Raw genomic sequence first — 25,837 nt, 5'->3', positions numbered from 1 at the left:
TCTATAGCGAAGGGGTGTCTGCAAAAAAGATACTGCCCTAGAACAACAAAACAGTATAGGTATTTCACTGAGAACTTGTTGCCTTAGACGTTCAATAGGAATGATGTTATACAGTGTTGTAAATTGTGTTCAAAGCATCTAAACTTCTGAAAAAATGTGCCAGGAATTAAGTGTGCATGCATTGGTGCAGGAGACTATGAGAACACACCAGAATTAATTAGGGATGTTTTTCAAATATGTTAAGCTCTCTGTAACTACCCATGAAAGAAGCCTAAATACACAAAGTAAGTGACTTTTGGAAGGGGAGTTAGCTACAATGGTCTGTCTGAACAGTGCTTTAGATACCACCGAAGGGGTGTAAAAATTCCAGTGCGCACTAGTATGATGTGCACTAACTGGCCCATATGGACCTTGCTAGTGCACACATGTTCTCTAGTATGTGTTAGTGTAGTACTGTATCATACAGGATTATATTAATGTGCATCAGGGAACCACTGCAGCAGTCAACAAAGGGTATGTCTCGACTTCAATCACAAGGTGTGATTGCAGAATTAGCTTTAAGTAGTGCATTCTTCTGACCAGGCCACCCGACTACTTCCTGAGATTTTTTGGGGGATGGGGAGGGGTCCTAGAGCAGTGAAGCTGTACGACCAAGATAACTAGGTTAAAGCTAGCTTGAATATGTCTACTTGAGCTTCAGTCACAGGCTATGATTTCAATATAGACATACCTAAAGTCATATTATTTGATGGGGTGGTCATTGCCTATTCAAGAATGAACAAACAGATCCTGTACGCAACAATATTTAGTAACTGTATGTTACTAAAACAACAACAAAAACCAATGAAACCATGACATGCCTCCTTGTCTATTGCTTGTATCTTCTTTTGGTGGCGACAGCATGGTTCTGAAGAGCATTTCTCTCTCTAATTTTACTGCTGCTTTTTTTGAATTGCATCTTCAAGTTGTTATTCTGTAGACACAAAGGAAACCCAATGTGACTCTGCATCTACTTCTGCTAAATTAGTTTCATACCAGAATTTTAATTAAAAAAAAAACAAACAAGTATCACAGATGACAAACATACAGGTTACCCATCAAATTCAGGTTGTTCTGAATGTTTCACTGGAATCTAAGCTTTAAATATTTCTACCTCTTCAGGCTGCAAAACCAACCTTTAAAAAGCTGACGACAGGATAGCAACAGATTGAAACAATAGCACCAGGACAGGTGAACTTCCCCCATCTTGTTGGATGAAACTTTTAGGCTTACTTATACCTCCTTAGTTGCCAAACTTGTTAACAGTGTTGCTGCCTGTCTAGCACTTTCATGACAAGACATGTAAGAGGGACTTTAAATGGATCTGTGTAAGAGTGCTACTCACCAGGGCTGGCCCAGTCATTCTCAGCCAAGAAGAATCTGCTTCTTGTCATCATTTTTGGTTTCAAATCTCACCATTCCTCAACAAGGATCTAATCTGCATCTTCCAGCACTACAGGAAACGGCCATTTCCAAAACTGAGGCCCCTGGTTTCAGCTAGGCCATCTCCATAAAGGGAGAGAGAGAAAACTAACTGTCCACAGATCCAAATTTATATTTAACTAACATCGTGTCATATGTACTTAACGGGTTTTCTAAAGTAATCACTGAATCAAGGCCTCCCAAGAGGACAAAGCCATGCTAGATATGACTAGTCGTCTGTACTGTTCATGCACACTCCACACTAGAAGTCCCACATCAGAGAATGCACCTACAGTAACTCCTCACTTAACGTTGTCCTGGTTAATGTTGTTTAACTGTTACATTGCTGATCAATTAGAGAACATGCTCGTTTAAAGTTGCGCAATGCTCCCTTGTAACATTTGGCAGCTGCCTGCTCTGTTCAGCGCTTGCAGGAAGAGCAGCCCCTTAGAGCTAGCTGGTGAGAGTTTAGAACCAGGGTGGACCAGTAGCACCCCCATCAGCTCCCCTAAGTTCCCTGTGCAGCAGCAGGCTGTCAATTGCAGGCAGTTCAGCTGTCCCTCCCCTCACTGCTGAGTGCTGCTCCTGCCCTCTGCCTTGGAGCTGCTCCTGGGAGCCTCCTCCTTGCTGTGCAGAGGTGGGGGGAAGAGGGATGCTAATATCAGAGTGTCCCCCTCCCCCCACTCCTTTACCCCATCTCCACAGACCCGGGGGTGGGGGGAGGGAAGACACAAGACAGGACTCAGGATCAAGGGAGCATGATGGCAGCAGCTGCTGTCTCAACTTGCTGATCTATTTAAGAAGGCAGTATATTTAAAGTGGGGTCAGCGGACTTAAACGGGCAATGCGTGTGTCTCTCTCTCACACATCCACCCCATCCCCGCACTTTGGAAAGTGGAGGGAGTGGTGCGCTCCAGTGGAATAGCATGGGTTCATCATTATGTTCAGTTTCCACAGGGAATATTTGCAACCGCTGCCATGCATCTATTCTGTCTCCTCCCTCCAGTCCTGCTGCCTTGTAGAGTGTAAGGCTACATTAGCAACAATGTGTTAAGCCTTGAGGGCTCAGTCGAGTGCTAGTTCATCATTTAGCAGTAAGGCATTCCCCAGGAAATCTCCCACCCGCTGACTCCACCACCTCAACCAAGCTTCACAGTCGTGATTGCTGTGTACAGTATTAAATTGTTTGTTTAAAACTTATACTGTGTGTGTATATATAATATCTTTTGTCGAAAAAAATTTCCCTGGAACCTAACACCCCCCCCATCCCATTTACATTAATGCTTATTCGGAAATTGGATTAGCTTAACATCATTCTGCTTCAAGTAGCATTTTTCAGGAACATAACTACAACGTTAAGCGAGGAGTTACTGTATTTTAACAAGGTCAAGGAGTTTTAACTATCCCTTACTGGAAGTTCAAATGGGTTCTCTCCTCTTAAATGTGTTTTCCTGCATCTAAAAGGATCAAGGGTCTTTGGTTGTGGGTTTGGGTTTTTTTGTCATTTATGGATTGCTAAATAATGACTGTCTTGTCCTTCAGTCCTAGAATGCTCCCATCTGGTTCCATTGGGCTCTTTCCCATGACACATACATCCATCAATGAATGAATAGAGATATACCTATCTCAGAGAACTGGAAGGGACCCTGAAAGGTCATCAAGTCCAGCCTCCTGCTTTCACTAGCAGGACCAAGTACTGATTTTGCCCCAGATCCCGAAGTGGGCCCCCTCAAGGATTGAATTCACAAACCTGAGGTTAGCAGGCCAATGCTCAAACCACTGAGCTGTCCCTCCTCCCTGCACAAGAAGGCCCGTGTGTACTAGTCACCATGTTTCAGGGATATGTGTTCTCTTTGTGTGGGAAGGAAGGAGATGTTTACAGCCATGTGGGGGGCATAGCAAGTACTGCCTTCAGGCCTCGAAGAGTCAATGGAATCCATGGGTACATTTGGATCCACTGTTCCAGATCTCAGGGCCATTTGGTGCGCACACCACTACACTGTGAACCTCTTTTGCTACCAGCACAATTCAGGTATTACACTGCCAGTAACACCCAAGGCTGCAATCTAGATGTACCCTAGGTCTCTTCCTCTCCTTGTTATTAACCCATTTAGTACACACCATTGAATGTCATCTTTGCTTCTGAGTCAACGCCCATTTTTTTCCTGTTTCAGGACAGGTTAACTGACTGTAACAGAGGTGTTCTCAGTGTCTTTTTCTAGATTAGGTTTGATTTTTCTGCTTTGATTTGCATTTAATAAGTTTTCTTGCCCCATTCCACTGACTACAATTGACCATTACATATCTGCAAAATTAATATACGTTGAGCCCACTGCTTATTAACACAAAGGTCTCTTTACACTTCCCTGCCAGAGAAAACGGATCTAGACAAGGTTGCAAGTCACACTGTCTACGTGTTGTAAAGGGACCTTAGTGTAAATGAGACTCAGGGTTCCCTCTCTTCCCAGTTGCAGGAAGGAAGCTCTCCTGTTACCATGTGCATGACAATGGCCACCTTTCCCAGACCTGCTTACTATTACACTTCTACCTCGATATAGCGCTGTCCTCGGGAGCCAAAAAAATCTTACCGTGTTATAGGTGAAACCGCGTTATATCGAACTTGCTTTGATCCGCTGGAGTGCGCAGCCCCATCCCCCCGGAGCGCTGCTTTACTGCATTATATCCAAATTCGTGTTATATCGAGTCATGTTATATTGAGGTAGCAGTGTACTTAGTTTTACCAACAGACTCACAACATAACTTCCAGAATACTAAATATTAATTTAACCCCTTTTTTTAAAAAAGCAGACATGGTTCTTACTAGGCAGGCACAGAAATGTAGGGCTGGGAGGGACTTCAAGAGGTCTTCTAGTCCAATCCACAATAAGGCAGGATTAAGTGAACCTAGACCATCCCTGACAGGTATCTGTCTAACTTGATGGGGTAACCTGTTCCAGTGCTTAACTATCCTTACAGTTAAAAAGTTTTTTCTAATATCCAACCTAAATTTCCCTTGCTGCAAACTAAGCTGATTACTACTTTTCCTACTGTGGGTGGACATGGAAAACTGTTGAGCCCCTTCTTCTTTACAACAGCCCTTCAGTATTTGAAGGCTGTTATGTCTTCCTTCAACCTTCTCTTCTCTAGACTAAATATGCTCAATTCTTTCAACCTTTCCTCATAGGTCAGGTTTTCTAAACCTTTTTTCATTTTTGTTGCTCTCCTATGGATCCAACTTATCCATATCTTTCTTAAGGTGTGGTGCCCAGATTTGGAGACAGTGCTTCCTTCAACTGATGCCTCACCAGCATCAAGCAGAGCGGGACAATTACATATGACACTTCTGTTAATACATCCCAGAATGACACTTGTTTTTTCCTCAACGGCACCAAACTATTGACCCTTATTCAATCTGTAATGCACTATAACCACTAGAACCTTTTCTGTAGTGCTGCTGCCTTGCCAATTCTTCCCTATAGCTCCATCCATGAAGGGGAATGAATGCTGCAGTCGGACTACCATTAACAGGCCTTTGCAGATTTCACCCTTAAATGGGCTGGGCTTGGAGGGAAGCATGCCCTATGAACAATCCCCTTTTCACAAAAAATACACGGAGCTGCAACATACACAGACTTTTTCGTCCTAAACCCTTTGCCCTGTAGAGGAGAGTATAGGGATTGTTGCATTTGGTTTTAAGCTTATTCCCCATATTTCCCACTCCCAGTGCAGGACTCAGAGTGCAAAACATATTGAAGATAGCCAAAAGAAATTTCCCCTGGAGTCATTAAATATGAAATTCTCACATTCCTCTTTGTGGTAGAATTAGGAGACCAATTTATCACAAAATATTACTTTAATTTATGGTCTTTCATAGTTTGCTAATAACTGTATCACTTCAGAGGAGTATTTATATCCAACTAACAAGTGTCTCTGTTAGCCACAGCTGGCGTGGGATTAATCATAAATGAACATGCTGATTTTCATGAATTTATAGCTCAACAGAGGTGGAGAAACAAAAGTAGTCTATTGAAAGAGAAATTCTAAGTTATGACAAAGCAGTTACTCAGTTCCAGTAAGAACACACTTCATAAGATTGACATAAAACCATTTCAGCCTTTCTTGCTTATAGGATGACTAGTTAGGTTGTTCACTGTTGGATTATTCACTCTGGTTTTACATTTTATTTTGTTATGAAGCAGCTTTCATAAATGCCAAGCAGGACATCTGTCTTCTCTCTAACACAAAGATAGATACAAAGGCATCTGTCAACATGAAGTGGAGTAAACCACACATCTGCTGTATTCAATAGTTGAAAATCTGCTTATCTTGAACATTGTTACTCACATTTTGCAAATATGATGCAAGCAGCATACTTCTGATTGTGTGTGTTGCAACTCATGATAGAGCCAACACTGCCTTTTCATGTTCAACAATGAGGGGTCAAACCTTCAACATCTTGAACTACTGAAGTAATTTGTTATCCATATGTATAGCTATGACATTTAATCTAAATTTTATAAGCAATATACAACTCAACTGCCCTGAATCCAGTTTCTTGGAAACTAAGTGGTGCAATTGCAGTTTCTTGAGAACTAAATTTTACAGTTAATAAGAAAACTTTCCATAGCTGGGGGGGAAAAAAAAAACCTGTTCTGTGCTGAACCAGTACACACTTCTATATACTTGTCTTTAATTTAATGAATCAAGTACATCCTGAAATTAGACTCATAGACTTTAAGGCCAGAAGGGACCATTGTGATCATCTAGTGTGACCTCCTGCACATTGCAGGCCACAGAACCTCATCCTGTAACACATCCCTCACCTCTGACTGAGTTACTGATGTCCTCAAATAATGGTTTAAAGCAGGGGTCGGCAACCTTTCAGAAGTGGTGTGCCAATTCTTCATTTATTTACTCTAATTTAAGGTTTCACGTGCCTGTAATACGATTTAATGGTTTTAAAAGGTCTCTTTCTATAAGTCTATAATATGTAACTAAACTTATGTTGTATATAAAGTAAACAAGGTTTTTAAAATGTTTAAGAAGCTTCACTGAAAATTAAATTAAAATTCAGAGCTCCCTGGATCAATAGCCAGGACCCGGGCAGTGTGAGTGCCACTGAAAATCAGCTCACGTGCCACCTTTGGCACATGTGCCATAGGTTGCCTACTCCTGGTTTAAAGACTTCTGGTTACAGAGAATCCACCATTTACACTAGTTTAAATCAGCACATGACCCGTGCCCCACACTGCAAAGGAAGGAAAAAACTCCCAGGGTCTCTGTCAATCTGACCCAGGGGAAAATTTCTTCCTGAACCCCAAATATGGCAGTCAGTTAGACCCTGAGCATATGGGCAAGACCCACCAGCTAGACACCTGGGAAAGAATTTGCTGCCGTAACTTAGAGCCCCCTCCCCCCCCAATCTAGTGTCCCATCACCAGCCATTTGAGATATCTGCCACTAGCAGTCACAGATCGGCTACATGCCACTGTTGGCAGTCTCATCATTCCACCCCCTCCATAAACGTATCAGGCTCAGTCTTGAAACAAGTTAGGTTTTCTGCCCTCACTGCTCCCCTTGGTTTGGATGGCCAAATCCTTCAAAGGGCCAGGCAAGACCCACTTGTTCACACAGGACTTGTGACCATCTCGGTTCAATGCCAGGGAGCGTAGAATGCCAGTGGGTCAGCACCTTGTGCAACCCGGGGCTGCTCAGTGCCAAGGGTCCACCACCTCTAGTGAAATATCAGTCTGTGGGAGGGCTGGTGGGGAGTGGGGACAGGAGGGGAGCTCGAGTGGGGCAAGGGGCTAATGAACAAGCCCCTCCCATCTAAAGATCTGGGCTCTAGTGGCTTTGGTCACAAGGAAAAAGGAATAATTTAATGACATTTCATCCTGGCCTTTAGGGAAGCACCACCGGTTTTCCACCATCTCAGGAGAGGCCCAAGGGTGAGGTTAGCAGGGAGGGCTGGGCAGGCCAGGGTTGGGGTGCAGCAGCAAGGCTGGATGAGGGGGGTCCAGGACTCACAGAACATGGGAAAACCCCAAAATAGAACAGCAAGGGACAGAGATGGCAGCTGCCCCTGCATACAGATGCTGGAGGCTTCACCTCTGCAGAGCTGGAGGGAGTTCAATACTTCTGAACTGGTGTGGCAATAAAGGCAGTAGCCCCAGCTGTCCTCTGTCCTAGGAGCCTAAGCCTGGCTCTGCTCCAAGGGTCACTGTGTGGCCTGTTTGCTACAAGGTCAGCTAGCCAGTATCAGTCGCTATATCCATGGCCTCACTTCCCAGCTCCCACTGTATGTCATAATGATCAAAATTTACCTTCCAGGTGACATTTCCCTCAGGGCTCTGATTGAGGTTGGACAGCTGGAAGTTCCAGTAAAAGCAGCAGAGAGTCCTGTGGCACCTTATAGACTAACAGATGTATTGGAGCATGAACTTTCGTGGGTGAATACCCACTTCGTCGGATGCATGGAAGTTCCAGATCATTCATTTCTTCAGAAATACTGCATTCATTAACCTATGGCACCAAATGGAAGGGAACACTGTTACAGATGTGACACTATTGCAAAAAATTTGTTATATTTATAAGAGCCCCTTGGTATGCGAACTCCATTAATTTACCCTGACAGGTTTACGAATCATGCATATTCACAGGCTAGTTACTGTAGGATTGCTTATGCATACTGCCATGTATTTCATTTTATTTTTTTAAATACAGATACAAACATTGGAGCATTTGTTTTGAAAATAAAGCACACAAAAAGAATTAAAAAAGAGATCCAAGAAAAGCTTAAATTTGAGGTCTTCTCACCTCAGCTGTGCCCTCTCACTTGAAAGATGTCAGAATGACAGCCAGCCATCTTCCCTCAACAGAACAATTCCCTGATCTGCCAACTTGCCCTAAACCCTCACATGGAGGGATCCCATCTAGGAGTAAAAGGTTAATTTTGTTTCCATGCCCATTTAATTCTTTCCTGCTCTGTTGAGATGCCCAGAAGATGCCAACTAGATTCAGTTGTGATGATTTTATGATTTGGACAGAGAAATGCGCCAGCTAGCCACTTCAGTTATGGCTGCAGCTGTAAGTACACAGAAGCTGGGAGGTATAATTTCCAACTCGACAGATGTATACACACTAGTTCTGCTTGAGCTAGCACACTAAAAATAGCAGTGTGGCTGCAGAAGCCTGGGCGGTGACTTGGGTTAGCCACCCAAGTTCGTACCTAGGATCTCAGACAGGATTGTACTTGGGTGGCTAGCTCACCACAATCACACAGCCATTTTTAGCACACTGGCTCAAGTAGTATCTACCTGAGTGGGAATCACATCTTCCAGCTACCGGGTAGACATACCTTACATTGCAATCAGGAGGTATGATCAGAACACATGCAGACGTACCCAAGCTAGCTTGAATCTAGCTAGCACTGCCTGCCCAGGACCCTGGGTACATACTCGAGCAGCTGCCACCCATGCTAACATGGCTTCACTGCTATTGTTACTCAGGCTAACTAGATCAAAGCTAGCATGGGTATGTCTACATGTGCTGTAATCACATCTCCTGATTGCTGCAGGGTAGACATACTCTAACTAAAAACTTTCAATCTCTGCTGATCCAGGGCCTGATTCAAATGGGCCACCCAGAGGTGAAAACTCTCTATTTTTTCATCATTGATTCCCTGAGCGATCCATTCTCTTCTACGTTATTGCTATTTTGCTATTTTTCTTTTCTTTGCATCATTTACATTTGAAAATGAGCTTAATTAAAATGAGAAATGTGGTTGAGGAATTAACAATCTTAGTTGGCAGGAACCACTATTTGTTTATTTATTACTTTTTTAAAGCACATACACACTATCACCAATTACACAGGGACATGCAAAGAATGTCAAAGCCAAGTCACTCCCCTGTGCTGTGAATGCCTTTGCTTGTTGCTTCCTCTAAAAACTGCTACCTTTTCATCAAGTATTTGCAAATGTCTCAGCTCCCCAGCAGCTTCCATATCTCCCTTAGGAATTTGAAAAGTAAGATCAGGGAAGCCACTTCTTAACCACTGGGATTGTTTTAGCAAATGGGTAACTGAAACCAGTAATCCTATTTATTTTAAAGCAAAACAATAATGTCTTCAGGTGAACTTGAACAAAGCTATCGTTCTGTAGTGTATGCACCTTTGACTCTGGAGAAAGAATGGATTGGATCTTGTGAAAGTATAAAGAAATAGCTTGTCTAACTAGAAGCACTGGTTAACAGGAAGAGCACAATGCGTTCCTAACAATAATAAAGATGTGGCTTTTGGACCATATGTTAAAAGAGATGTCCTGAATGAGAAGCGGCCTGAGCAAACGTGAAATCATTTTAGCTCTTTGAGTGATTGCTCATATCGATTCTACTTAGGTGTGCATGCGTTACGTGCACAGTTGTCAGAAAGTTTTCCCCCTAGCAGCATCCGTTCGGTCGGCTGTGGAACCCCCTGGAGTGGCGCCTTCACGGCGCTCATTATATGACCCTGCTGACCCGACGCCTCCTCAGTTCCTTCTTACCACCAGTGATGGTTGTTGGAACTATGGCGTCTTGCTCAGTGAGTACTACCATGTTTCCCTAGCCTAGTTTGTTCTTTGTTCGTTATACGTTAGTTTAATTTTTAGTTAGTGTTGTACTTGGCAGTTAGGCTGGGGGGTTTACTTTCCATCCCAACAGCATTTTCTTGGGAGAGCTTTCAGGCCCAAATCCCACCTCAAGCCCATGCCAATGGGTGACCCCTACGACACTTGTCTGAAGTGTCTGGGGGAGGCTCACCTAGCCGATGAGTGCAGGATTTGTAAAGGGTTTCGCCCCAGAACCAAAATGGAGTGAGACTTTTGTCTCAAGCAGCTCCTTATGGAGGCAGCACATAGACCCCAGCCTCCACGGGTGTGGCAGGACCCAGTGCTGAATTCTTCGGTGCACAGCGCCCTGGCGACAGTCTCTGGCAGAGACCCGAGGCACTGCTGCTCCCCAGTGCTGAAACTGGCAGGATCGACCTGGCACCGCTCCTACTCCCCAGTGCAGAAGCAGCACCGGAAGCAAGGGAGGAGCAGCTCTCCGTCCCAGAGGCCCACCCTTCTGGAGCCAGCCGCCATCTACCCCGGACACCTTTGTGGCTGCAAGGAATCTCATTGCCATGACAGCGCCGAGGTCACCCATGATTCACACCAAACCTCCAGTACCACATCGTATGGCACTGTCTTGAGGCAAATCAGTGACACTCCGACCCTCAGCACCGCTCAGAGTCCCAGCACTGCTCACAATTGCGGCACCAGTCGGACTTGTGGCACTGCTCCAGATCGCAACCTCAATCCACACGTCGGTCCTCAGCACGCAGCAGGTCCCAGACCCGGCACCAATGCTGCTCAGTGATCCTGTGCAGCTCCGGATTGCAGCACTGCTCCCCAGCCTTGCAGCACTGCTTGCCACATCAGCTCCGCTAGGCACCGCCCTGGCCCTTGCGGTCCCAATCCCGGTCTTCGGACTCAGAGGCAGGATCTAGGTACTCAGAGCGGGGCCGACACTGGTCAGGCTGTGGATGTTCTGAGGTGGGGGCAGGGCTGTGGCCTTTGCAGTGGCCGGGACCAGCACAGTGGTCGTTCTGGACCCCGTGGGCGTACCACCAGGCCCAGGGCGCCTAGTCTAAAGGCCCAGAGCGCCTAGTCTAAAGGCTTCTGATGGGCCACCTCTGAACCGAGAGTGCCGGAGGCCTGCCAGTCGCCCCACCCCGAGCAGTGCTGAGGAGGCGTCGTGCCCCCACCTGGCCTTGGAACCAATTCCAACTCTGGTTCCTGAGCCTGGCCCAGCCAGCAAGACAGGTCACGAGGTTCCCGATGAGCAGGAGGGACAGGAGGACCCTGTTCCCCCATTAGCCTCCTTATCCTCCTCCCCAGACAAGGCCATTGCAGGCATTTCTGTCTCCGGACTGCCTCGCATAGACAGCCATGCCCACCAGGATCTCCTTTGCAGAGTGGCACGCAACATGGGTTGGCAGGCCGAGGTGGTGGTGGAATCAGAGGACCCAGTGGTCAACATTTTGGCTCCAAAGGTCCGTCGAGGGTGGCTCTGCCCCTCATCAAAACTATACAGGCCGATGACAAGACTATCTGGCAGACCCCGGCCTTCATCCCTCCCACTGCCAAAGGCATTGAGAGGAAGTACTTCGTACCCTCAAAGGGGTATGAATACCTCTTTATGCACCTGCAGCCTTGTTCATTGGTGGTTGCAGCAGTAAATGAAAAGGAGAGGTAGGGGCAACAAGTCCCAGCGCCTAAGTCCAAGGAGGCCAAACGCCTGGACTTGTTTGGATGTAAGGTGTACTCCAATTCTGAGCCAGTATAACTTCAACTCCTGGAACTAGAGGCTCAAGTTCAAGGAGTTTGTGCCAACTGAGTCCAGGGAGGAGTTTGGAGCTATAGTTGAGGAGCACAAGGCAGTAGCACGGACCTCTTTATAGGCCCCACTGGACGCTACAGACTCGGTGGCATGCACCTTGTCCTCTGGTATCGCCATGAGGTGCACCTCATGGTTGCAAGCCTCCTACGCTTCATGGTCAACCACAACCATTACCAATTCACTGTCCTACCATTCGGCCTCTCAACAGCCCCCCGAGTGTTCACCAAGTGCATGTCGGTCGTGGTTACTTTCCTCCGTCGTCAGCAGGTGCAAGTAGACCCCTACCTTGATGACTGGTTGCTCAGGGGCTGCACCAAGGCACAGATGCAGTCCCAAATCCATTTGGTCAGGTGCACCTTTGAGCAACTGGGTCTCCTCCTCAATTTGGCGAAGTCAACCTTGAAACCGACCCAAAGAACAGAATTCATTGGGGCAGTGTTAGACTTGGTTCAGGCGTGAGCCCTTCTGCCGGAGTCCCGATGCCAAGCCATCATGGACATAATTCAAAGCCTTCAGCAATTCCCAACCACAACAGCAAGGGGGTCCCCGAGTCTCCTCAGCCACATGCTGCTTGGACTTACGTGATCCAACACTCCAGGCTGCAGCTCAGACCGTTGCAGGCATGGCTCACCTTGGTCTATCACCTGGGGCACAACAGCTTGAACTCAGTGGTCACGGTGCCACGGCAGGTCCTCGTGTCCCTCCACTGGTGACTCAACCCCCAAGTGGTGTGCGAAGGAGTCCCCTTCCACAACCCTCAACCTTCCTTGTCTCTGGTTACGGACGTGTTGGCTCTGGGATGGGGTGCGCATCTTGGGGACCTCCAGACACAGGGCCTGTGGTCACAGGACAAGCTCTCCCTATATATCAACAACAAGGAACTGAAACAGCAAGGCTTGGTGGCATCCTCCATAAGAGTACACCTAGCTGCTATCTTGGCCTTCCACCCAGCAGTGTCTGGTCAATCTGTCTTTGACAACCCAAAGGTTTGGACCACCTACATCCCCAGATCTGGCAGCCTGTTCCTGCATGGAACCTATTCTGTCTGCGAGAAGGGTGTCAGAGCTAAAGGCCCTCATCTCTGACCCAACTTACATGGTTTTCCATAGGGATAAGGTGCAACTCAGGCCGCACCCAGCCTCTCTCCCCAATGTGGCGTCACACTTCCACACCAGTCAGGACATTTCCCTGCCCATCTTTTACCCTAAGCCTCATGCCAGTTGCCGTGAGCAGAGGCTGTACTTCCTTGATGCTCGACAAGTCCTAGCTTTCTACATCGAGCGCATTAAGCCGTTCAGAAAGTCAAACCAGTTGTTCATAGCGGTGGCAGACCAGATGAAAGGGCTCCTGGTCTCACCTCAAAGAATATTCTCCATGATCATGTTGTGCATTTGCACGTGCCCCAGCTCTTATGGCACACTCCACGAAGGCCCAGGTCCTGATCCAAGACATCTGCAGGGCAGCAGCTTGGTCCTCGGTGCATACCTTCACATCTCACTATGCCATCACCTGGCATGCCAGAGACGATATGGCTTTTGGCAGAGAGGTGCTGCAATCAGCGTTTTCTTAACTCTGACCCCACCACCTAGGTAAGGCTTGGGAGTCAGCTAATTGGAATCAATCTGAGCAATCATTCAAAGAAGAAAAAACAGTTACTCATCTCTTGTAACTGTTGTTCTTCGAGTTGTGTTACTCAGACCCATTCAAAACCCGCCTGCCTTCCCTTCTGTCGGAGTAGCTGGCAAGGAGGAACTGAGGAGGCGCCGGGTCGGCAGAGTCAGATATTGAGCGCCATGAAGGCGCCACTTCAGGGGGCTCCACAGCTGACCCGATGGGTGCTGCTAGGGGAAAAACTTTCCAATGATTGTGCACGCAGCACGTGCATATCTAATTGGAATGGATATGAGCAACACATCTCGAAGAACAACGGTTACAAGAGGTGAGTAACTGTTTTTTTTTTTTTTAAAGGTATAAGATTGAGAACCCTAAAAGTCAAAGTCCTCAAGTTACAGACTAGGTGTACTAATGTGTGCCTGTGGTGGTCCCTCAGATTTGGGTGTGGAGGCAGGCCACTCTGTGCTGCTGCGTCTGGCCAACAAGCGGTTTATGGCTCTGGCCCTTAGGTAGGGCAGAACACCCAACAGTCGAAAGGCTCAGGCCCTCAGGTAGGCTGGGGCACCAAATAGACTCTCGCCTGTTGTCCTAGATCAGGCAGACAAATACAGACCTCCTGGCCAGAGATGGGTAGGTTGGAACCCCAGGGGAGGCTGACAGCAAGGAGTAGGGGTAATGGTCCACCCTACTCCACTGGGTCCCAGTCCGGTTACTGCGGGCAGGGGAGGTGCCAAGTCATCACCTACGACAGCCCCTTCTCAGCCAGGGCCACCTCCTACCTTCATTGGGGGGGCTGCTGCTGCCAGCCCTGGCTCTGCAGGCAAGTCCCCCCTGACTTATGCAGGAAAGGGGGCAGAGGGGAAAAGCAGCAGGGGCGGCTCTATGTATTTTGCCACCCCAAGCATGGCACTCAGGCGTCTTTCGGCAGTATGCCTGTGGGCAGTCCGCTGGTAATGCAGATTCGATGGCGTGCCTGCAGGAGGTCCGCCAGTCCCGTGCCTTCAGCATACCTGCTGCCAAATTGCCGCTGAAACCATGGGACCAGTGGACGTTCCGCAGGCAAGGCGCTGAAGGCAGGCTGACTACCGCCCTCATGGCGACCGGTAGGCTGTCCCCTGTGGCTCACTGCCCCAGGCACGCGCTTGGTGCGCTGGTGCCTGGAGCTGCCCCTGAAAGCAGTGTGTGACAGAGGGAGAGGGAAAGAAGAGTGAATGGGGGTGGGGCATCAGGGGCGAGGGATAGGGCAGGAGCAAGGCCTCAGGGGAAGGGACGGGGTAGAGATGAGGTCTGAGGGGGAAGGGTCCTCAGAGGAAAGGGGAGGTTCCGGCACTCCTGCTGGAGTGTCTGGTTTTTAAATATTACGAAGTTGCCAACACTACCTCCATCTCCTCGGTGTATTCGGCAAGTGGCAGTTCAGGAAGCTTCTTGGGGTCCCTGTCGGTAGACAGTTTTGGCAGTTCCTCCAGGTCCTCAGTACCGCAGGGATCCCCTTCAGGTTCCTGTCAAACAGCGGCTGGGAGACATCTGCCTCCTTTGGCGGCTCCAGCCAACTGACCTGCAGGGCCTGCCTTTTATATTTCCAGTCATGCCCCTCTGTTTCTGGCAGGAGAGCGGGCCTGGCTCCGTCCACCAGGGGGAGCGTAGTGGTCCCTCATGCTCTGGTTCAGAGGGAGGCCACTCTGCCTCACTATAGTCTCCAAAGTACTGTTAGTTAACTCTCAGAGGGGTGTTCTATGCCAGTTCTCTCCATAACTTCCTTTCTGGTCATAAGGTGGTCAGTTAGAAATATGGTTTAAAATTACATGCAAAAATGACACATTGAATGCAGCATTAAGGTTTTGAGGTCAAGTGCTCAGGTGTCAAGAAATTCTGAAGTTCTTTGAAAAACATGAGGTTCTTGCATCTGAGAGACTTCCATAGCAAAACTGGCTGAGTTTATAATAAAAAAATCATGCTTTTGTTCCCGCCAGGCGTCCTGCCAGCTTATAAATTCATCTGGAACTGGAGAGGCAAACTGTGTCCTTTCAGGATGATGCAGTTCTGTAGTAAAAAGATTTCCTTGGTCAAATAGTGCCTTCATTTACACTTGTGCAACCGTATTGTTTAATCCAACACACAAACACTTTTCCCTGGGAAATACAGGGAAGTATAAGAGGATGGTAAAATTCTCCTACAGCCCCACCCTGTTGGCTGATGTCTGAACCCTATCAATTTTCAGAGGAAGCGTGAGAAATGCCTGAGGAAATGCTTAAAGTTGAGCCAATAATGGGCCCTCCCACAGCCACTAAACACATCATTAAGAAAAGAGAAGTCAATTAAGGCAGGAGGGATATTCATGCACTTATTTACATTTGGAAAAGCTTCTCCTTCCTGCAATTAACTCCCATCCTCTCATTAAATATCCCCCACTCTCCAAGCAAATCAAATCAATCAGCTCTTCCCTCATCAGAAAAATCAGTTTCATTCCCATATCATCAATACAATTGAACCTGCCTCACACCAAATCAATTCAACTCTCTTTGACAGCTGAAAATTAAGTCAGAGGTCTATCACCTACTTCATATACATTAAGATCTTCTTCCAGGTTGTGAATTACAAGATATATGGCCCAAGTGGGAATAAAAGGCTGGTCCATCAGGTCCCACAGCGAAGTTAGGAAATGCACAATGCAAAACAAAGCTGCCTGGCCTTTGAAGTGAGGAGGTGCTCTCTTTAAAACCTTCTCACTAGGCTGCAATCTCACAACCTCAACCTCCAAGGCAGCCAGGTCCTGGGACTAAGGGGTTCTGGTACTGCAGGAATATCGTCTGTGTGAGGATCCATCAGGACACAGGTGCAGAAGGTCTAATTCTTCTCTAGATACAAATAATCAGTGCTTCCCTCCTGGTCTAGAGTTTGATGTGAGGGGTAGGCAGTGTGCAGTGATGCTTTGCTGTTGCAAGGGAGGGGCAGAAAGCAGAGAGCTGGCTGACCTGGGGGATTCAGGACTGGTTGGCTGGGCAGAGCACAGAAACTGCTTCAACTGGGCCGCAGAGATCTTTAAAAGCCCCAGGGCTTGGGCAACTTGTGGGGGGAATTCAGATGAGGAAGTCAGGACTAGGCCCCAGAATAGCTTGGCACAGCGGGGGTGTGAATGTGCTAAGACCTGCCAGCAACCATGTGGAGGGGTTTGTGGGGGAGGGAAGAACCATGTCACTGAAAAAAAGGCTCTAGAGCAAAAGTATGAGAAGAAAATAAATGGATCCCAAACTGCCCAAAACCTCTGGTAACACATCTGGTGGGGAATCCCCCAAATTGGGGCTTACCTGGTCCACTGTCCCTGGTGTCTGGGGCAAAGACTGAAGATAATGATTCTCATGACTGATGTCCTCCTTTACCTACTCCAGATGTTCTTTCTCCTGGCTCTTTCTTCTATGTGCCATGTTTCTTCTTTTTCCTTTCCACTCTGCCCCTTTGTTATATCTCCTGTCTTCCTGCTAGAAGAGGGAAGAAAGAGGAAGGATTAGTGGGGATCCAGTTATGGTGGAGACTGTGAGGCAGATTATACTGTTGGCCAGGAAGGCTCTATTAGGAGTTTTGTCTTTTAGGGTGTGTAACTCTGGGAAAGGAGTAGCCAGGGCCGGCGCTACCATTTAGGCAGCCTAGGCAATCGCCTAGGGCGCCAGAAGAATTGATGGGCGGCATTTTGCCGGAAGGGGCGGCAGGCAGCTCCGGTGGAGCTGCCGCAGTCGTGCCTGCAGACGGTCAGCTCCTCACGTGGTTCCGGTGGACCGCCTGCAGGCACGACTGCGGCAGCTCCACCGGAGCCGCAGGACCAGCACGCGGGGCAGCGAAATTGCTGTCCGCCTAGGGCGCTCAAACCCCTAGTGCTGGTCCTGGGAGTAGCTGATTAGGGTAGATCATATACACTGAACCAAAGGTTATATTTAACACCTAAGTAAAAAGGGCCTTATTTCCAGAAGTGCTTGGCACTTTGGTGATATGCCTCTTCCACCAATTAAATAATCTCAGTGAGTACACTGAAGACCCATGCCTCCTGCTGAAGGAGTGAAGGATTTCAATCTGGATAGCTCTTGTGCGCACATTGATAGAGGAGGAGTTTACTTGCCTGTAACTGGAGGTTCTTCAAGATGTGTAGTCCCTATTTGCATGCCATTGATGATTATGCACATGGCACATGCACATAACTCTCAGTGGAATACAACAGGGACCATCACTCGAAGAAGTTGTTCCCTTGTTGCTTTGGCAAATAAGTGGCCACTTTGTTTTCAGCCATATTTTTATGAAGATCAGTTTCTTCCATACTTCTTTTTTTCACAAGGTTAATTGGGGGTTAACACAGCTACAAAATGCTGATAAAATCTGAAGAATTCCAACATATTGCAGCTGATCACACCTTATTTACATCTCTGTAGTTAATTATCTAGCAATCATTCAACATATCATTACTCTAGGACTATTATTCTCTCTCTCTCATATAGATGTGATATAGAATGATATATTTATATGAAAAAACTCCGACTGAGAAAAGGTTGTTAAGTGAGGATGATGAATGTGAATTTCTGAATGTAAGCACTAGATCCTTGTATGCTGTGTTAGGTGATAGACTGTTAATAGTTACCACAAGCCAAATGTATCTTTCAGGAATTTATGAAGTTGCTCATTTAGATTTTAAGTATATAAAAATAATTGATGTTTTGACTTGCAACAGAGGAAAGACATGCGCAGGTGTTTTGGAAGCATGTTTATGTTTGGTGAGAGGACAGGGCTGGCGCTTTCATTTAGGCGACTTAGGCAGTCGCCTAGGACGCCAGCATTATGAGGGGGGCGGCATTTTGCCAGGGGGGCGGCAGGCGGCTCCCATGGAGCTGCCGCAGTCGTACCTGCGGAGGGTCTACTGGTCCCGCGACTCCGGTGGGCCTGCCGCAGGCATTTCTGTGGACGGTCTGCTGGTCCCACAGCTCCGGTGGACCTGCCGCAGGTATGCCTGCGGCAGCTCCACTGGAGCCACAAGACCCGCGCGCGGGGCGGCGAAATGGCCTGGCGCCTAGGGCACCAGAAACCCTGGCTCCAGTCCTGTGAGAGGAAGTACTGGCCTCTGAATCAACCACAAGGAAGGGGAACACCGAATATGTTGAAAACACCAGCCTGGCCCTTCCCCCACATCTTCAGGATCTGTTATTGCTACTTATTCCTTCTGCTTTGTCACTGTCAAAGTGAACATGCTGGCTTTTTCCTGCTGAGGGACCCAGCTTTTTCACTTGAAGGGACAAGAACCCTAAAGAGAAGCCCCATGCCAAGATTTTCTCCAAGTCCATTTTGAATTACTTGATGGTGAAAATTCAGAGCTTGATTATAGATACTGAAGTTGAAACCCTGGCTAATGGGGCCAGGATTTCACCCTGAGAATCAAACCTTTGACTCGGGTTCAGTTTTCTTCCCTTTGTCAGATTTACAGTGAGACGAGATCATCTCTGAGAGCAGACAACATCTAACTATGTTTGTGCACTGTGCTAACAACAGTCAGGCTCACAAGGTTGCTGCTTCAAAGGTTCTAACACTTTTCCTGATCTATGTAGACAAGGTTTCTTTGGCTGTTCACTTTTCCTGGGCATAATGTTTCAAAACTCTAACACAGACCAAAATAGCTAGGAAGGGCATTACTTTGCTTTGAAAAGCACAGTTTTCCAGCAAATCTCCTCACATCCCGCCCCACCATGTTCAAACAACATAGGCCAAATTCATTCTTGGCTTAAATCCACTGAAGTCAGTGGAGATGGATCAATTTGGCCAGTGGTCCAAATTCATTGGTGACTTTAAATGCAAAGCAAATTATATATGAGATATCAGTGGGTCAAAAATATATGTAAGTGTTGAAGTGGTGTAACTTGCACCAATTTGGCATTCACTGGCTATGGAAAATGAGTGTAAGGTGTATGCAGAGGTGGCAAAAGGAATAGAAGTCAGAGTAGGAATAACGTGTGGAGTGGGAAAGGGAGATTGATTTTATAAGTTCCTATTAGTTATCTTTCCTGCTGCACCCTTTCTGTCCCCTTGCCATGGGAAATACATTATTTCTTCACATCAATGCCAAATTGGAGCAAGTTACATTTACATTTACACCCTCAATTAATTTATCCCAAAAACTTTAATGGGAGTTGAAGCAACTTACCCTAGAGATGAGTTTGGCTCAATCATTTAAGAGATTCAACTCACTCTGTGATTTTAAACATGACGAAATATAACCTGGATGAACAACATGACAGTCTAGCACTTTTACACACTCAGGGCTAGCAAAAATTCTATTGCAGCTCCTCAGTTTTTCATTTGATTAATTACTTGTAGCTCCCTGACCACTCCAGAAAGAGCATCATCCAGAGAACAGAACATCTTAAGCAACAGAAACGGCAACACAAACCAGGAATCAATATTAAAAGTTAACAGTAGGTTCATTTATTCAATCTTCTTTTAAACATAGACTGCAATTTTTAAAATACATGCTAAATGGTAAGATTGTCTTCAAATCTGAGATCATGCTCCTCTTTGAGTCATAAAATAGAAGGCCAAGAATTTTCAAAAGTGGCTATTGATTTTGGTTGCCCAACTTGAGACCAATTTTAAGAAGGCTGGTTTTCATTAGGTGAGTGCTCAGCAGCACTTTCTGAAAATCAAGAACCTGTAAGGTGTCTCAAGTTGGGCATTCACAAATTGAGGCAGCTAATATCATTAGTCCCTTTGGAAAATCTTGGCCAAAATGAGTTAATTAAAAGGCATTAATAGACTTGTGTTAGAGATGAGAGATATTTATACTATTATTATTTATAACACAGCAATGTCTAGATGTCCCAACCAAGACTGGGGCCTCATTGTGCTAGGCACTCTATAAAAATCAGTGAGAGACAGTATCTGCCCCAAAGAACTTACAGGTTAAAAACCCAAGACAGATGAAGAATGGGTGGGGAAACAGTGATGTGAAGATGGATAGATTTGCCCTGCAGGTCAGGGGCAGCATCAGGAACAGGAGGTAGAGTCTCTTACTCACAGTCCACTGTCTTATCCACTAGGCTATGCTGGCTCCCCAACTCTGTAATTGCTTTTGGAGATGATAAAGTTTCCTTGAATACAAATATATCTTTAGAAGTCACAAAAGTGAACAATTCATATTATCTCAAAACTGTTAGTACCAGTGTACAATAGCTTGATTGAGAAATTTTCTGAAGTCACAATCATTCAGGAGTTCAAAAACACTGAAGAACAATATAATGACTAAATCTTAGTAGGTCATGCTTAAAAACAATGCACAACACTGTTTGTCATAGTGAGCAGACAGATTGCCTCCTACATGCAAGATACAGATGACATTTACATCACATTCATTTTCAGCATCCCAAGTTAATATATATTTCTGTCTCCATTTCCAATTCATTTTTAGGCATCCAGGTGCTTGACACTAGTCCCCCTCAGATTCTATGCATGATCCCCAGCTACTACCATTGTATCAGGCAGCTAAGTAAAGTAACAGATACTATCGCTTGTTGGTAACAGTGCTAGAACATCAACAGCAACATAGGCAAACTCTATTTGTACACAACATAATTTTATCACATGAGCATAATTTAACTTGTTCCCCTTCTCATCCCTACATACATGAACAAGCAATTTCCCAAGAAGCCTATTTGAAGTCTGTCAAGCAATTGCATTCCCACTCAGTGCACTACAGTCCGTAAGAAACTAGAGTACTTTACTGCTAGGATTTGTGAAAGCACTAGTTATGCATGGTGCACATCACGGTGTCAGCAATAATATTTTGACTGGATTCCATATACTGGTTGTTGCCTGGCAGATTTAAAACTGCAAAATTGACATTGTTCATTCATTCCATGAGCTGACATGCTGCTGTACATAAAATCACAAATGCTGATGAGGCTCAGTAGCCCAACATGCAAGAGCAACTTCTGCTCACATTAATACACAATAAAACCTCCTTGTCCTTGTCAAGGCATATCTTCCTTCCTAGTGAACTTTCTAGGTGCTTATCCAAGGGTGGAATTAGAAAATATCTGCAGTGAGCACTGCCTGCAATAAATGCCTGGGAAGAGGATAGGTGGGGATTTAAGGAAATGTATCATTAGACTTTAACCTGGCTGTATGGTAGCCACCTCAACTACCAAACTCTTATTTAGAATAGAAAATACTTAGCACTGTTTCGTATCTGTGTGACCAAACTATAATCAGATTATTACATTGATCTAGCACCTATCATCTCAAAGGATACTAAAGCACAGTGCAAATGACAATATGCAACTACTGCTTCAACAATCAATGAAAAACAGTCACCTTTGGAGTGGAATACAGCAGTTTGAATTTGTTTGTTAAGATTTTTTTCTGTTAACGACAACACAGCAACCCTATATGATAGTCTGACAGACAGCAAAGAAGAGAAGAGAAACTGCAGCAGCAATTTGGGTAGACAGCCAATTTGCAGGGGCAGCAGCTGGAAGGGATCCAGCCTGGGAGCTGAGAACCAACAGGATGCCCTGGGAGCTGTAGATCCTTGGTTAGCTCCCTGCCTATAGAGCCAGCGCTGGAGCAGGGAAAGAACTACATTTCCCAGCATTCCCTTGGCTGCTATCAACAGGAAAGGGAGGGGGAGGGAGTATGACAGCTGAAACCTCATGCTACAGCTTGCCCTGGATGGCGAGCTCACTGCTAGAGCGGAGTGGCACTGTGAATGGGGTACAAGTGTGCCCAAGGAGTAGAAGGCTTTGGCCCAGATATCACCTTCAGAAGACATCCCCAGACTGGCTTAGGGATACTGGCATGACCTCACCTTGCAGCCCCCAAAGAAAGAATTGGGTGGACTAAATGGACAGTGGACCTCTCTATCTGAAGCCTAGCAAGGGAGGTACGTGGATCCCACTAGAATTTAAAATGAAAAGTAAGGGAGGGGAGGCTCTGGACCTGGCAGCTTTAGATACAGTACCAGGCACTTAGGAGGATTTCCACTTCTGAGCCATGGAAGCAGAAATTGACTTTTCCTTTCCAGATTTAGCTAATATTCAGAAAGGGAATCTAGCACCTGCCTTCCAGATTTGAACACACCCCCCCCCCGCACCACCCTGCTGCCCGCAGCCCTGGGCTCTCCCACCCCCCCTTCACCCCTGCTCTCCCCCCCACCTGTACCCTCTGCCCACCGCATTGTCCCCTCCCACCCGCCGCTCCCCCCTTCCGCGTCCCCAGACCCTATGCCCCAGCCCTAACCACCCCAACCCACACCCCTGCTCCCCAGCCCTGGGCCTCCCCCAACTCACATCCCCACTGCTGCCCCAGCCCTAGGCTCTCCCCCCACCGACCCTGTAATCCCCCTGCCATCCCGCCCTGGGCTCTCCCACCTGCACCTCTGCCACCCAGCCTGGGCTTTTCTCCCCCCAACCCACACCCCCTGTGCTCCGAGCCCTGGGCTTCCCCCTCAACCCACACCCCCTGCTGCCCCAGCCTGGGCTTCTCCCCCCACCTGACAAAACCCTGCGCACCAGCCCTGGGCACCGCCCCACACACACCTCATGCTGCCGCCAGGCTCTGGGCTTCCCCTTTCCCCCCTCACCAGTTCCCCCACACACACAACACCCTGCACCCCAGCCCTGGGCTGTCCCCTCGCACCTGCACCCTCCTTCTGCCCAGACCCTGGTCACTTGGTAACTTGCTCCCAAGGGGGAATTTTGATGTGCACAGAACGCAGACAGGAATTGGGTCCCATATGTTTACAGACTGCCAGGTACAGTGGAACAATTTGTGCGAGGGGAAGCGTCCTGTGTGATAACTGCGACGAATATATCTGAGATGGCATATGATCATAATACTTCCTACGACAATATAACCGTATCATTGTCACAAACTTCAACGGCTCCCCATCATCTTTCATCTACTCTTTGTTTATCCACTCCCTAGTATTCTCAGTGATTGTGAGGAAATATTGCTCAGACGCCTATTCAATCTACGTCGCTCTATCACGTATATTAGAGACACAGACATAAACCGAACATGCCAGGAGTGAATGTAAAGCACATAAAAAGCAATCGCGTACTCTCGTCGAAAAACTGAGGCTACACTCATACCAACACCGTCGCTAAATGTACAAGCTACTGTCACAATCCTACACCACATATTTTTCATTCCCCACTTTATTTTCATTTTCCTATTTCTTCTCTTCTGTTTCTGATTAAAGTTCTGGCTAAGCCATCAAGACAGTATATTTCAACATTCTTAACCTGTGACAAAAAGGAGCAGCTAAAACAATGCCTAACAGCACAATCTGGAGCAAGTTTGCCGTCACAGGGTGTGATAAACCGTTACACTGTCCAGTGTTTTTTCCAGCAGGATGCAGCACATGGAGTTAATACCAGAGACAGAGCGCATTTTTCATCTTGCTGTTCTTTTCTCCCCTTCGTGTGCATGTCTTAATTTCGTCTTCCAAAATACTATAATGACAGCAGCAACACAGCTCTAGCCCATCCTCAACTACCTTTCGCTCTTTTCCCCCCAAAAACCAGTTAACCACCTATGTTTTATATTACCCAAAGACCTGTTCCAAAAAACGGAGTTCCTCCCAAAAACTCTCCTTCCTGCTAAAGGAAAACGGAACCAAGAGATGTTATAAAATAAAGAATTAAATAATTTATTATGTCCCAAATATTTGAACTTTTCCTTTTTCTTCATAAGCACCCCCCCCCCGCACCACCCTGCTGCCCAGCCCTGGGCTCTCCTCACCCCACCTTCAACCCCTGCCACCCCCCCACCTGTACCCTCTGCCACCACCTCATGGCTCCTCCCCCACCGCCGTCACCTCCCTTCCCCGACGCCAGACCTACTCCCGACACCACCACTACCACCCCACAACCCACACCCCCTGCTGCCCAGCCCTGGGCCTCCCCCAACTCACATCCCCCGCTGCCCCAGCCCTAGGCTCTCCCCCACCTACCCTGTAAGCCCCCTGCCATCCCGCCCTGGCTCTCCCCACCTGCACTCCTCTGCACCCAGCTGGGCTTTCTCCCCCCAACCCACACCCCCTGCTGCCCGAGCCCTGGCTTCCACTCTCAACCCACAACCCCCTGCTGCCCAGCCCTGGGCTTCTCCCCCCACTGCCCAAAACCCTGCGCACCCAGCCTGGGCACCGCCCCACACACACCTCATTGCTGCCCCAGGCTCTGGGCTTCCCCTTTCCCCCCCGTCACCAGTTCCCCCACACACACAACCCTGCCACCCCAGCCCTGGGCTGTCCCCCTCGCACCTGCACCCTCCTTTGCCCAGCCTGGGTCACGGTAATTGCTCCCAGGTGTGGAAATTTTGGATGTGCACAGAACGCAGACAGGAATGGGTCCCATATGGTTTACAGACTGCAGTAAGTGGAACAATTTGTGCGAGGGGAAGCGTCCTGTGTGATAACTGCGACGAATATATCTGAGATGGCATATGATCATAATACTTCCTACGACAATATAACCGTATCATTGTCACAAACTTCAACGGCTCCCCATCATCTTTCATCTACTCTTTGTTTATCCACTCCCTAGTATTCTCAGTGATTGTGAGGAAATATTGCTCAGACGCCTATTCAATCTACGTCGCTCTATCACGTATATTAGAGACACAGACATAAACCGAACATGCCAGGAGTGAATGTAAAGCACATAAAAAGCAATCGCGTACTCTCGTCGAAAAACTGAGGCTACACTCATACCAACACCGTCGCTAAATGTACAAGCTACTGTCACAATCCTACACCACATATTTTTCATTCCCCACTTTATTTTCATTTTCCTATTTCTTCTCTTCTGTTTCTGATTAAAGTTCTGGCTAAGCCATCAAGACAGTATATTTCAACATTCTTAACCTGTGACAAAAAGGAGCAGCTAAAACAATGCCTAACAGCACAATCTGGAGCAAGTTTGCCGTCACAGGGTGTGATAAACCGTTACACTGTCCAGTGTTTTTTCCAGCAGGATGCAGCACATGGAGTTAATACCAGAGACAGAGCGCATTTTTCATCTTGCTGTTCTTTTCTCCCCTTCGTGTGCATGTCTTAATTTCGTCTTCCAAAATACTATAATGACAGCAGCAACACAGCTCTAGCCCATCCTCAACTACCTTTCGCTCTTTTCCCCCCAAAAACCAGTTAACCACCTATGTTTTATATTACCCAAAGACCTGTTCCAAAAAACGGAGTTCCTCCCAAAAACTCTCCTTCCTGCTAAAGGAAAACGGAACCAAGAGATGTTATAAAATAAAGAATTAAATAATTTATTATGTCCCAAATATTTGAACTTTTCCTTTTTCTTCATAAG

At 46.9% G+C, this 25,837-nt stretch overlaps 1 protein-coding gene across 1 annotated transcript in view; it reads right to left on the bottom strand.

Moving 5' to 3' along the window:
• Positions 1-7,819: 7,819 nt before the first annotated feature.
• The window catches only part of ATG7 (autophagy related 7), a 300,945-nt gene continuing 282,927 nt past the window's right edge, over positions 7,820-25,837 (bottom strand). Inside the window, exons 19-20 of the transcript XR_012657136.1 lie at positions 16,802-16,972; positions 7,820-7,983 (exon numbers count right to left, since the gene is read on the bottom strand). The gene's annotated coding sequence lies outside the window, so the exon portion shown is untranslated. The remainder of the gene's footprint in view (positions 7,984-16,801; positions 16,973-25,837) is intronic.

This window comes from Chelonoidis abingdonii, chromosome 17 (genome assembly GCF_003597395.2).
Source record: "Chelonoidis abingdonii isolate Lonesome George chromosome 17, CheloAbing_2.0, whole genome shotgun sequence".
Lineage (NCBI taxonomy): Eukaryota > Metazoa > Chordata > Testudines > Testudinidae > Chelonoidis > Chelonoidis abingdonii.
Note: the sequence above shows the minus strand (reverse complement) of the source record. Positions and strands in the feature narration are given on the sequence as shown.